Source organism: Ostrinia furnacalis, unplaced genomic scaffold (genome assembly GCF_004193835.3).
Source record: "Ostrinia furnacalis isolate ACB-3 unplaced genomic scaffold, ASM419383v2 OfSCF3546, whole genome shotgun sequence".
In the NCBI taxonomy this organism is placed as follows: domain Eukaryota; kingdom Metazoa; phylum Arthropoda; class Insecta; order Lepidoptera; family Crambidae; genus Ostrinia; species Ostrinia furnacalis.
The window spans coordinates 896,773-909,711 of record NW_021133785.1 but is presented as its reverse complement, the minus strand read 5'-3'; positions in this window follow the sequence as shown (position 1 = coordinate 909,711).

Genomic DNA, 12,939 nt, shown 5'->3' with positions numbered 1-12,939 from the left:
CCACTGGAGTAAAGGTCATAGCAGACTTACAAACTTGGAAAGGGATCAACATCGTATTGCCTTTCGCGAGCTGTCATCGCCATCGCGCGCTGTATACGCTGCGGATAAGCGTGCGTTGCAGTATGGAGTCATAAAAATAATATTGCCCGCCTGGTGTTGATACGGTTACGATGCCTTTCCGGGTTGATAAGTGTGCTACGTCCCTTAAATCAGGAATTATACTTATACATTATTCATTACTATAACAGGCTATGACACGGCGGCGGCACGGAAATTGCGTTATAATTCAGGAAACCAGCATTGAGTAGGGCAACTAAAGTGCAGTAAACATTGGTGCGGTAGGGCTGATTGTAATAGCCCTGTGTTTCACTACATGAAATCCAATTACATATAGTTAGTATGATGAGCAGCTGAAGACTGATATAGGCTGATGGTAATATGGAACTTGTGGAAAAATATGTTATACTCCTGCACCACATCGTAGAAATTGTTATAATTACAAAAATGGACTTAGCACTGATCCTTTAGGAACTCCCCATACAATTTTCTAGTGTTTTCCGTCCCACAATATACATTATTGATATAGAAATGCCTGAATATGTACATAAATAGTGAAGCTCATTAAAACCTGCTTGGAGAAGTAGAATCCAGTGTGTAGATAAACAGAAGTACGCCAAATGCGTTAACGTACGTATCAAATGCACATGAATCTACTCTATCTTTCCCCATTATGCTTAAAGCTTATTGTCTTATTGCAGAGGCATCGATACTAACACAATGAAGGTAATATGTAAGCGAACAATGGGCCGACGTGGAGTTGATGCCATTAATTTTGCCATGACACTCATCTTTGTCAGGCCAATAATATTAAATAGGTGTTTCCTTGGCAGTGAGATATTGCGGTTCGGTCAGAATCCATATCTTTACTATCCATTCTAATATTGTTAATGTAAAAGTAGCTATGTCTGTCTTTTACCTTTTCACGCTTTTTAGCCACTGAACCGATTTATACATATAAAATGTTAGTTATAAGGATAGTTTGAGACACAGGAAAACATGATATTATAAACAACTTAAAAAAATTGAACTGCCTTAGGTGGGAATCGAACCTACGACCTATCGCTTGCTGGACATTCTAAGTAGCTCAGATGGAAGAGCAGTCCGGCAAGCAAAAGGTCATGGGTTCGATTCCTGCCTTAGGCAGTTCTATTTTTTTAATTTGTTTATAATTTACTTCGTTTGCCTCCTGTCACATAAAAAAAAGGTTGAGATTTGAGATGCTCCTCTTAATGCTTAAAAATTATAATAACTAAACATAGGATAGTTTTTATCCCGGTCTTACGATAAACGGTCTCCATAAAGTGTTCTTGTGACAAACCAAACTTCACGCGAAGCCGCAGGCAAAAGCTAGTATAAAATAATACACGAGTCGTACGTTAACTTTGACTGGAAACTTAATTTAGATTAATTCTGCAAAATTCTTTGTCTTTAGTTTTTTTTACCCTCTCTCACGGGAAATCACTGAATAAACTAACGATCTACAATCTTTTAATCTTCCTTTAATGTCTCGCACTTTCAAAACAAGAATAGCTTTCATAGACAAAGGGTGAAAGTCTTTGTTACATACTAAGTACTTTATCTGTCTATTATTAGATCTATCTATTAATAGATTTCGTCTGGATAGTGTATATTGACACGAGGATCAAATAGAATGATTTTAATAGAATCTTTACCTTGTTAAATTTTCATATCATGTACCTATACAGCATTGCTTTCGTATGTCACATGATTAAAGCATTGGATTAAAGCAGCGGTTCCCAAACTTATTTTGTCTACTGCCCACTTTGAGAATACATTATTTTAGCGCCCCCCATTTTTGTAGTCAAGAGTCGAGCTCAGTCGGTGTCTAAGAGTCCTCCTAGTAGATGACGCCTCCCAAGCCTCTACACAACGTCCCGATTTTTTTTCTGGGCCTCTTACCGCCCCCCTTTAAGCCTGCAGCGCCCACAAGGGGGCGTTATCGCCCACTTTGGGAAAGACTGGATTAAAGCATCTCAAAAGATAAGTTTCTTTAAGAAGGTAATATTTATAAATATTCCCATGACAATCAAATCTCGGAATAAATTAATCTTTACAGACGACAAACAAAAATTTAACAAAAAGGAAGACAATGGTATAACGTAATAGACGTATTTAACTGAGCGCCGGATTATTTTCAAAGATTTTAAATTCTAAACCGCGTACAGATTTGCAACTTAATCGTAGGGATATTCCTAAAAACGTAATATCCTACCAAGAATCCTCCAAGAGAGTTACTCAAATTTTCTTGCGCATAATTTGAAGCACTTTTCCAGGAACTTTTAAAAAAATGATATTTCACTTTTCAAACTTCGGCAAATCAAGGATCGCCGATCAAAAAATAATGCGTTTACATAAACTCAATTCGGGCAGACCCCTAGACGCTTCAACTTTAATTTGCAATGTCAAACTCAATAAAAACTAACAGAGCGTGCATAAAGTTCCTTTGAAATTGCTCTGTCAGCTTGAGTTCATTTAAAATCCATCGTTCGCACCATGGGAACGGTGGTCGATAACTAAATGGGCATAGTAATACGGCCGGGATGGGGAAAACGGGTATGTATTATTAAAAAAAGGACGCTGAGACTTCAAAAATCCGAATGAAATCCTACGCATCAATTCTTTTGTCTGCTATCCAGAGTCGGCCTCCTGCAGTGGAGACTAGATGACCTAATGATGATGACAATCCTGCTCAAAGTTAATGTAATCTAAACCAGTATTGGCCAATAGACCATATTTATATTATATCATCATCTTCATCTTTATCATCATCATCTTCATCATCATCATCATCATCATCATCATCATCTGCATCATCATCATCATCATCATCATCATCAACATCATCATCAACATCATCTTCATCTTCATCAGGTCATTAAATCTCCACTGGAGGAGTACGACCCTCTTTAATTCTCCAAGGCAAATGGAGGATTATTTGGCATATACTCCTTTCGCAGGCCAGACGGATTCGTTGGGTATATTTAGACAATTACAATAAAATATAAATTGAAGACTGATTTGTTTCAGAGTTTGATTGAACTAGTTTAAACTGGCTAAACAATCCACCCCCGCATTTCTCAATTAGATCTTTCGCCGATATCCTAATATTCGATTTGAATACAGATTGGACTATGAATTTTAAACCAGCAAATCATTGTGGTAAACTGCTTCATATCGACAACAAGTTTCTCGATTCAAGGAGTTCAGATACTTTGATATCAGACTTAGAGAAAGTAAATAAGTCAGGCCGAACTAGTTTGACAATTTACTCCAAAAATCCTTTATTTTTTTTAAGAAAGTCTTCGGCTTTGAATAGGTTTCTAGATGGTTCTATTATCACTAGATCCTAGATTTTGTTTGGTGTACGAGCAAGCTTATCGGTCTTGATCACAATAGATTACGGTAACAATAGCTTGCTTTTTCTCTGAGATTGCGCCTTTATCTGCATTTTCCATTTAAGCTCGTCTATAGATATTTTATTTACAATTAATTCATAAACAATAATTTAGTACAATTCTAGGAAAAAAATACACTTTATAGTCGCGTTACAATAACCACTCAGATTGAATTCTAGGAATTTCTAAAAGCTTTAACAAAAGCTCAACTGAAAAAGGCTGTTATTTAGGTATTCTACTATGTAATCGACTGTGTTAAATCGTGTAAATAAAAACATAAAAGTCCCTTTTTTGTACAAAATCTAATGGTTGGAAAAATATTACAGTACTCTCCGAAATTAAATGGCCTCCGAGGGAAATGTTGTTGTTGGTTTTTTGTTGTGATTCTGTAGAAAGTTTCGGAGCCATCTTTTGTTGGGGCCAGAAACAATTGGAGAGAACAGATTGAATGGCAATATTTTGTTTTGTTCCTCTTTATTAAGATGCTTTAGGTGCCACAATGTTCTATCACTTCCTAGAGTTCAGGTTCAAAAGAACAGACAGTCTGAATTTGAAAAATAGTAAATAAAGCTTATGGCACTCAGTCATCGACATAAAAAGACAATTCGAACATAATCTATCCGTAAAACTAGCAAATCAAGCTACCTTAGAGCAAGTTTCAAGTTAGAGCACGCCGTTGATTTTTCGTCGGCCGATAGTTTAGTCGGGCAGTTGATCAGTATGGGCATGTATGGGAGTGCGCACACTACGCCGATTCGATTTGGCCGATTCTTCATACAAATTAAAATCGGGCACAACTATCGGTGACAAATGGTCGAAAAATGATTGTCGCGGACGAACGTAAAAACTAAATAAAACGTTACATTACCATGCCAGAGAACCGTATGGCTGCTAAATAATGCTAATATTGATGACGTAATTCGCAAAGATTGACGAAATCTTTCACTAAAACTAATATTTATCAGCATCCAGACCCTTTTCTGTTTATATCGATAAACATTTCCCCAAATCCCGAAAGCTACGAGCTTATCGAAGGTACACACTCTAAAATAAATATTATCAAAAGATTATGTTAACAAATCAGCATTACATTGGGGCGGGCAAAAACCAAGGGACCCAGGGGATGACAACTATTTGATATAATATACATTACTTTCTTGTGAGGGAGTAAGGCAGTGTGTGTTAGGGATGTTATGGATAATATGTAGTTTCGGTTATGGACACGGTTACGGATATAGGAATATAACATTATACCGGTTTCGGTTACGGATATTTTTTAATTTCGGATATCCGAAAGTTTCAGTTACGGTTACGGATATCTGTGCTTTAGAATGCAATTTGCAATAGTTGTCGAACATGGCTCATTCATGGTCGCACACTTTACATAAATCCAAAAGTAATAAAAAGATAAAAAATGATACTAGATGTCATGATGGATAAATCAGGCTATTATGCCTTTACATAATATGTAAAGGCATTTTTGTATAGGTAGTTTATATTTTTATTATAGGCAGTTTTTTGTATAGTTTATAATATAAACTATACAAAAAACAATTTAAACTGCCTACATCCGAAACTATCCGAAACTTTTGAATCGGTTACGGTTTCGGATATTTTTTTATTTCGGATATCCGAAAGTTTCGGTTACGGATATCCATAACATCCCTGGTGCCTATTATTCTATGTGTGTATAGCTCTTGAGTTACGTTGCGGTTTCCCTATTATTTTTGATAAGCCTTGGAGCAAATATGAGACTTAAATCTTCAGTAGCAAGCTTTGATTTTGATAGATTTTTGATTACTTCGTGGTTTCTTATTTTTTTTATATTTGGTTGACCTTTACGAAAATGCCAGATCATAAATCTACATTCACTGTTGGATTTAAGGACAGCTTAGTAGTATGCCAGTATTAGTGAGTCTTGAATACTTAATTTGGTTTAATTTGCTATTGGCTAGGCGTTATATAATATGCTGTGCCTGCTTTAGATTCTGTTTAGAGTCTGAAGACATTGGTGAGGTTCATGAATAACTTCTAAATACTTAATGGAGTAACATTAGCTACATATGATGATAAATTCTACTCTCTTTGAGCTCTAAAGAAAGTCTGATAATTATTGTAATAACGCACTTACCAATATAGAAACTCCTGAAAATCTGACCGTGTTAGGCCCAGAACACACGATGAAACGCAACTGCAACGAAACTGCAATTCTAGTTACTTTTGAGTTGCCTCTAATTTTCTGCCATAGCGTCCGTTGAGAGACCACACATGACGCGACCAGTTTGAAACAAGAGACACTTTTTATTTGGTGCGTGATGTGGCGTGAAAGCACGTGAGCTCCCGTATCACAACAAATTGTGTTGCCGCAACATAAATATAATTAAGTCTCACCTGTCACAATGTTTAAGGTAGAATTACACAGGCATAAGGTAGAGGTACAATTATAATGTAAATTACTTACCTTATAAATTATTTCAAAAAAGACAAATTTGGCCAAAATGGTCCCAACTCATCATTAGTCGTGAGAGCCAAAGCACACGATGCGTTGCGGTGCGACGCCGGAGCGGTGTCGCTGTGTAGTCTACATATAAATATTTTCAGAAATCTTTGAATGCAGTTCTATTTCTTTTCAAAAATAAAGGAATGTTTTCTTTGAGTAAAATTTTCTATCTACATTATTAAGAGTACTTTCCCTCCAGGTGGCATTACGAATTCCACCCTGTATAGTATACCCAGTATTAGGCCAAGTCTTTGTTGCTCGTGTATCTAAAAGGCAAACTACGAGATATTTGGGTCAATATCTGTACCAAAGCAAAATTGAAACTATAGTTTATGATATTATTTAGGATCGTATCCCGCCAAGTTCACAATACGCTGACCTTATCTGCTAGGCCTAAGGATTTTCGGGTAACTTCATTTGAAAAGGTCTCCGAGGGCTTTTGGATTGTTTATAACGTTTCTAATTACAAGGGCTTATGTTGCTATTATTGGAGCCTTTCGACTCAGATTTATATTTTAAGTAGGGCTTAATTTTGTTAAGACTATACAATAAAAAGTTTAATAGGTCGATAAGCGCATTAAAATATATGAATATTAATATTCCAATAAATAAATCATAAATTTTCGGGAGTAGGGAAGCTTTAATAAGAATTTCATTAAACATTTATGTGAGACAATGTTGATATTATTTTCCTTAACACTGATTTTCCTCATATTGCATAGGAAACGCTCTAGTCTCAATATTATTGGAAATATACGCAAAGAAAAATTTATGAGCACAAGAAAACGCTTGGAGCACCATTGAGCATAAATTCCACCATCTTTCACATTTTGAAATGGAAATACATAATTTTGTGCTCAGATCTTTTAAAACCGAGCTTTTATCTTTAACCTCTTTTATGAATAAAAAGTTACATAGCTGGTTTTCAGTTGAGAGCTTGCCAAAATTGTGCTTTATCGACTACAGTTCTCGCCCAAACCAGAATGTTGGGTCATCTTTTGAAATGTTCCTTTCTGTAATCATTTTTATTGCATTTCATTTAATTCAGACATTACACATCTAAATTAAAATGTATTATTGTGAAAATGCAAGGGTATAACCATAGGTTTACTATTGATACATTTGCTATCTATACCTTACCTATACATAATATTAAGAGTTCTGACCACCGCACCCTTCTTTGCACCCTTACCCTAAAGACTATCAGAGGATAGATGTCGACGCACACAGTAAAGAACAAAAGAGATACGGAATATTTTGCCTTATATCGTCTTTGCTTGACTGTACATTTTCGATAGTAAGTTTAGCCTGATAAATCGTTATTTGAGGGCTGTCATGCGTTTGGCGGTTGAAATCGGCGGGCCCCAAGATAGTTTTGGTGGAATATTTGTTTCAGTAGGTAAGTTATACAGGGTTGTTTGAAAAACACCAACAACCTGACATACATGATATACAACATCATTTGTTGTACGTAGTCTTAACAAACGTAATATGTAAGCAGTTTTAACATAAATTTAAAAAAATATTATGAACTTTCTTTTAGTATGGAGTTTGACAGAATTATGACGTTTATTATAGGTTAAGTAAGTAAGATGGTGCAACCCAGCCTATGTCTCATTCTTAAACAAAAGAAAAATATGATGCTCTTTTGCTTATCGAATACTTATTGACGGTGCGCGTAGATTTATAAACATTAGAGCGGAAAATTATTCAAAAGTCCTAGAACAAAATTTTGTTGCTTATGATTTCTAAATATAAGCTAGCTATCTAGTCCAACGAGGTTGCTGGTGTTTTACAAAATAAGTAATAACCCTGTATACAAAAGATTATTGGGGATCAGTCGCGAACGCACGGATACTGTGGTAATGTGATCTCTGGGAATAGCGTAGCATTATGCTTAATTCAATCCAGTGAGCAGATCCGCTATTTATTATTCTGCTCATCTTCAAGGAAAATTTTCATGCTTTCTGGCGATTTCGCTACGAGCCCCATGTCACACCATGACGCGAGATAAGTACCCAGGGAAAACCTTTTTTAACTACTGAGTGCTCTATGTAACTTTACTTACTTACTTGGAGCCAGTGGGATTGTAACTATTTGGATTTCATTTGTATTAAAAAAGTATTTAAGTAGGTATGTTTATATCCCTTGTCTAGTACTACCAATAGTAGAAGGGACTAGAGGCTCAGTGTAAAATTAATGTCCAAGGACATTATTTTATTTATTGTTCTGGGACATAATATGACGTGTGTTTCTTATACGACTGAGGCAAGTTAATTTCCATCTCAATAGAGATAGATAATAAATTTAAGGATTAAAGGATTTGTAATCAAATCTAAAATTGTATAGAATCACAATCACAGATTTCTTGCACATACACGTCAGGTCAACAAAACGTACAGTTTGGTTGTGCGGCAAAGCGGGCGCCAGGCACGGTGCCTCGCTCGAGCTGTTTACCTACATTTTATTGGCACTGCAGTCTTAGAACGAGTAACATAGATACTAGAAACTAGCAACTTAGCAGATACCTAATTTTGTATGTTTATTTACTGAGTAACAATTGTAATATAGGGCGTTCATCGTACCTACAGTCAGCGTCAAATATGTCGTAGTTCGTGATATTCAAAATAGGCAATAAGTTCGTAACACGCCTTTGTTACAATGGAATATGATTGTGTTTGTGGTTGTGTTGACAACTTTGGGTGTTACGGACATTTGACGGTGATTGTACCACTTTAAGGTGTTTGTCAGTCTCGCATGACTTCTTTTTCTTGTTAAAGAGAAATTCCATGTTATTGTTTTGACTTAAAATCTTACGCACTTATTGACTTAATATAAATAATAAAAATATCCCTCAGAACCTACTTAATTCACTGCATTAATTAATGCATATAGTCAACAGATGATACCAACATACTAGCAAATTGCTTCTGCATTTTTAATTCATGATCATATTATTAATCAGTAGTTTATTTTTAAGTTATAATAATTTTCGACAATATTATCAAGTAGGTAGTTACAAAATAATGTTAAACTAACCTACACAATTTAAAAAATATAAAAACATATTCTAGCAGCAAACTGTATTTAATTTTAATGAACTGAATTGTATTTTACATTAAAATTTAAGTCGAATATTTAATTTCATCGTACGCGATATTAAAATTTTACGTATAAATCGGTCCACATTTGAACCAGTTTCTGTTAAAATGTAATGTTACGAGTATGTCTGACCACAATTCCTAGGAAATAGAATTGCAGATTTTTACGAGTTATTTACAATGAAAGTTGCGCTAAAGCTATCTCAAAGTCTCCTTGTCAACAAAGTAAGACTTAAATAGTGCTGTTCGGTACCTTGATTTCCCCGGGACAATCTGGTTTTCCAGGTATTCAAACTACTTTAATCAAATTTCCCAGTTTTGGATCCTTCCAGGCCACCAAATGTTGCCTTGACTACTAAATTATCCATTTTACTAGCAAATAAATTATTGAATATGAATTTACTCAAATGGAAAGACGAAAAGTAATTATTAACAAACGGACACGTAAATTCTCAATCCCAGTTATATTCTATTTACAATACATTTTTACTACAGTTATACAATACAATAAAAATGGACACTAATAATTCCGATTTCAAAATCTAAATCCAGATTCTTTATAATCCACTTTCCCGGTTTGGTACAACACTGGCCCATTCGCGGCAAAGCGCTAAACGGTATTGTATAAAATTTCAATTTGCTCCCTAAAGTCCCGACTAACTGTACTTTCCAGTGTTAAAACTAGTTTGTGCTGAACTCATAATAAGCTATTTCGAATTAGCCTTTATGCATGAGATTATAATGGCGATACGAAGTTGAGCAGTAAAAATGTGTATAACCCGTGTTTCTCTTTGCTTTTGGGTATACATTATTCGTTTTTTCGTTGTTTGAAGTTTGCGTTGTTATTGTCTATGTTATTATTATTATTATCAACAAATTATTATTCAGGACAAAATATTTATTATTCTGGAGCTGAATTTGAAATAAGATCCATAGTCTACAGAATCGACTTATATCCATTTTCTTTGGAAGTCTCAAGGTTTCGATAAAAACAATTTCGTGAAATCAAAGTAAAACCTAGTTTCTTCAAAGTTTAGAACTATCTTTAACAAAACAAGATAAAGGTCTTCCTCAAAGGTCCCTTATTAGGCCACAAATTAACCCTTGGAGTCTCTTAGACCCCACACGATATCCTAAGGTTAAACCACGAGTTATGTGTATTGTACTCAAATTACTACCCCATTACGTTCCCGATAGGATCTTCAAGGAACAATTACTAGGAATTATTGGGTTTTATGAGGACAGGGGCTTATTCGCGCCTTTAGCTTAGATGTTAATGTATTGTTTAACAGTTTACTAAGTAATTGTTATCAATTTCAAACTAAGCTTGATAAGCAAGACAATCCTATGATAATTATTATCAAATGACAACGGATAACAGAATATTATCTTCTAATTATTATTATTATATTTTTTTTTTAATTTATTTAAGGCAACATACAGTCATGTACAATCATTTTTTTGCGAGTATATGATATTGTGCAGCATTTATCACTGTTAAGGAACAGATGGTTGGACTCACAGTATGCTTGTAGCCGAAGTAAATCTTCTTGGAGTTTGTGGCAATCACTAATTGATCTGATGATTCGGTACAGCTTAGTGTCATCAGCATACAATAAATGGTGACTATTTTTCAGGATATTGCCAATGTCATTTATGTAAACTGAAAACAGCAAGGGCCCAATATGGGAACCCTGGGGCACACCAGAAGGCACTGGAAGAAATCGTGAGGAATAACCCTTTACGAAGACTGCTTGACTTCTATTACTTATGTAGGATTGAATCCATCTAAGGAGGTTGCCATGCACACCGGCTCTAGCAAGCTTCATTATAAGCAAATCGTGGTTTATTTTATCAAATGCTTTGGAAAAGTCGGTGTACACGGCATCCACCTGTATGTTTTCATCCATGGCACACGACAGAAAGTCATTAAAAGTTACCATGTTAGTGTCAACGCTACGGCACTTAAAGAAACCGTGTTGTTCCTGAGAAATGTAGTTACGAAACGAGCACGACATTTGAGCAGTTACTATCTTTTCTAAAAGTTTTCCGAAGATACAAAGTTTTGATATTGGTCTGTATTCTTCTATACATTCACGTCTTTTATTTTTTGGGATGGGAGAAACTAAAGACTCTTTCCATAAACTGGGAAATATCCCAGTTTGGATAGAGAAATGAAATAAGAATGTGATGGGGGTAGCGAGTTCTTTGGCACATACAGAAATGAGAAAAGGATGGATTCCATCAGGACCTGCACCTTTGTGAACATTTACGTGTTTTAATTCTTTAAAAACATTATCGTGATAAATATTGATTGAATTTATGTCCACGACTGAATTGCCTGAATCACAGATAGTATGATCAGAGTTCTGATCCGAGTTCTGATGGGTGGAAGGAATGAAAACCGAGTGAAAATAATCATTAAAAGCCTCACATATCTCAATACCGGTGGTAAGATTTTTACCCTTGTATATCATAGTTTCGGGAATGCAACTAGAATCTGTTTTGGATTTTACAAAAGACCAAAATAACTTTGGATGGACTTTAATATTATCCTCAGAGAGTTCAATAAATTTTTTATAACATTCTGCTTCCATCTTCTTAAACCTCTTGCGAAGAAGAGAGAAGGTCTGGTAGTCTCGCAAGTTCTTATTAAGTTTCCATTTCTTATGATATCTAAGCTTTTCCTTTTCTATTTTTAAGAGGCAAGTAGTAAACCACGGGGGTCGTTTATTTTGATTACAAGTATTTTGAGTAGGTACGTATTTATCTATCAAGTTGTTTAAAATTGTATAAAAGTAATCAGTCATGGAATCAATGTCAGTCATGGTATTGAACACTACCTCCCAATTAACAGCGTTAAGTCCTGTTTTGATCGAATCAAAGTCAGCTTTATGAAAATTTTTTTTCTTAATTCTGGATGAAAGTAATGGAGCAGGAGATTTTAAATCCATGCTTATATCTAGGGATTTGTGATGCGCATCCTCAGGTACTAATGGACATTCAGGTTGCTTAACAATACATGTTTGATCACTGAAAATTAAATCCAATAACCGACTATTTGTATTAAACTGATTATTGTATTGCAATAGTGAAGACATATTCATAAAATCGGCAGTGAGGCATGCGAGACCATTAGTGCTTGTTTGTATTTCCATGCAATTACTAGAAGTATTAAAATACCAGTCAGCATAAGAGACGTTAAAATCGCCAAGTATTNGCCGACACATACAAGGAACAGTATAACTATTGTTTTCTATTGTTAATTGTATTGGGCAATGATGTGGGAACGCAGGGCGCTACTCAATACGCTCTGTTCATTCATGGAGTTAATTTATTACTCTGATTAATGTGTACCTACAGAGACGTTAAAATCGCCAAGTATTAAATAATTATCGTCCGGATTTGAAATTATAAACTCGCTTACTCTGGTGTAAAATGATGTTAATTGTGATTCATGGTTAGAACCGTGCGGTATATATGTAAGTTGCTATAATATTTAAACGCCGCTGGACCGACGAGCGAGTGGTGGAAGACTCAGGCAGGATGACATCACACGGCCCGTGCGCAGCGGCGAATTAATAATTGGGACAGATAGCCAGATCTCTTCAGCCTGCGGCGGCGGGCGCGCGTGCCCGAGCTGCGTCGGACACAGCTCGCGCAGCACCGCGATCAGTACGCCACCACCCATCTCGCGACCACTTACCGCAGCGTTGCGATCATATCGGTACACCTCGTATCGACTGTCAAAGTATTCACTGTCATAAAAATTACTATTAAGCCATGACTCAGTGACACATACAACGTCATAGTTGCTACACAATACATTAATTAGGAAGTCGTGCGATTTTGTTCGTAAGCC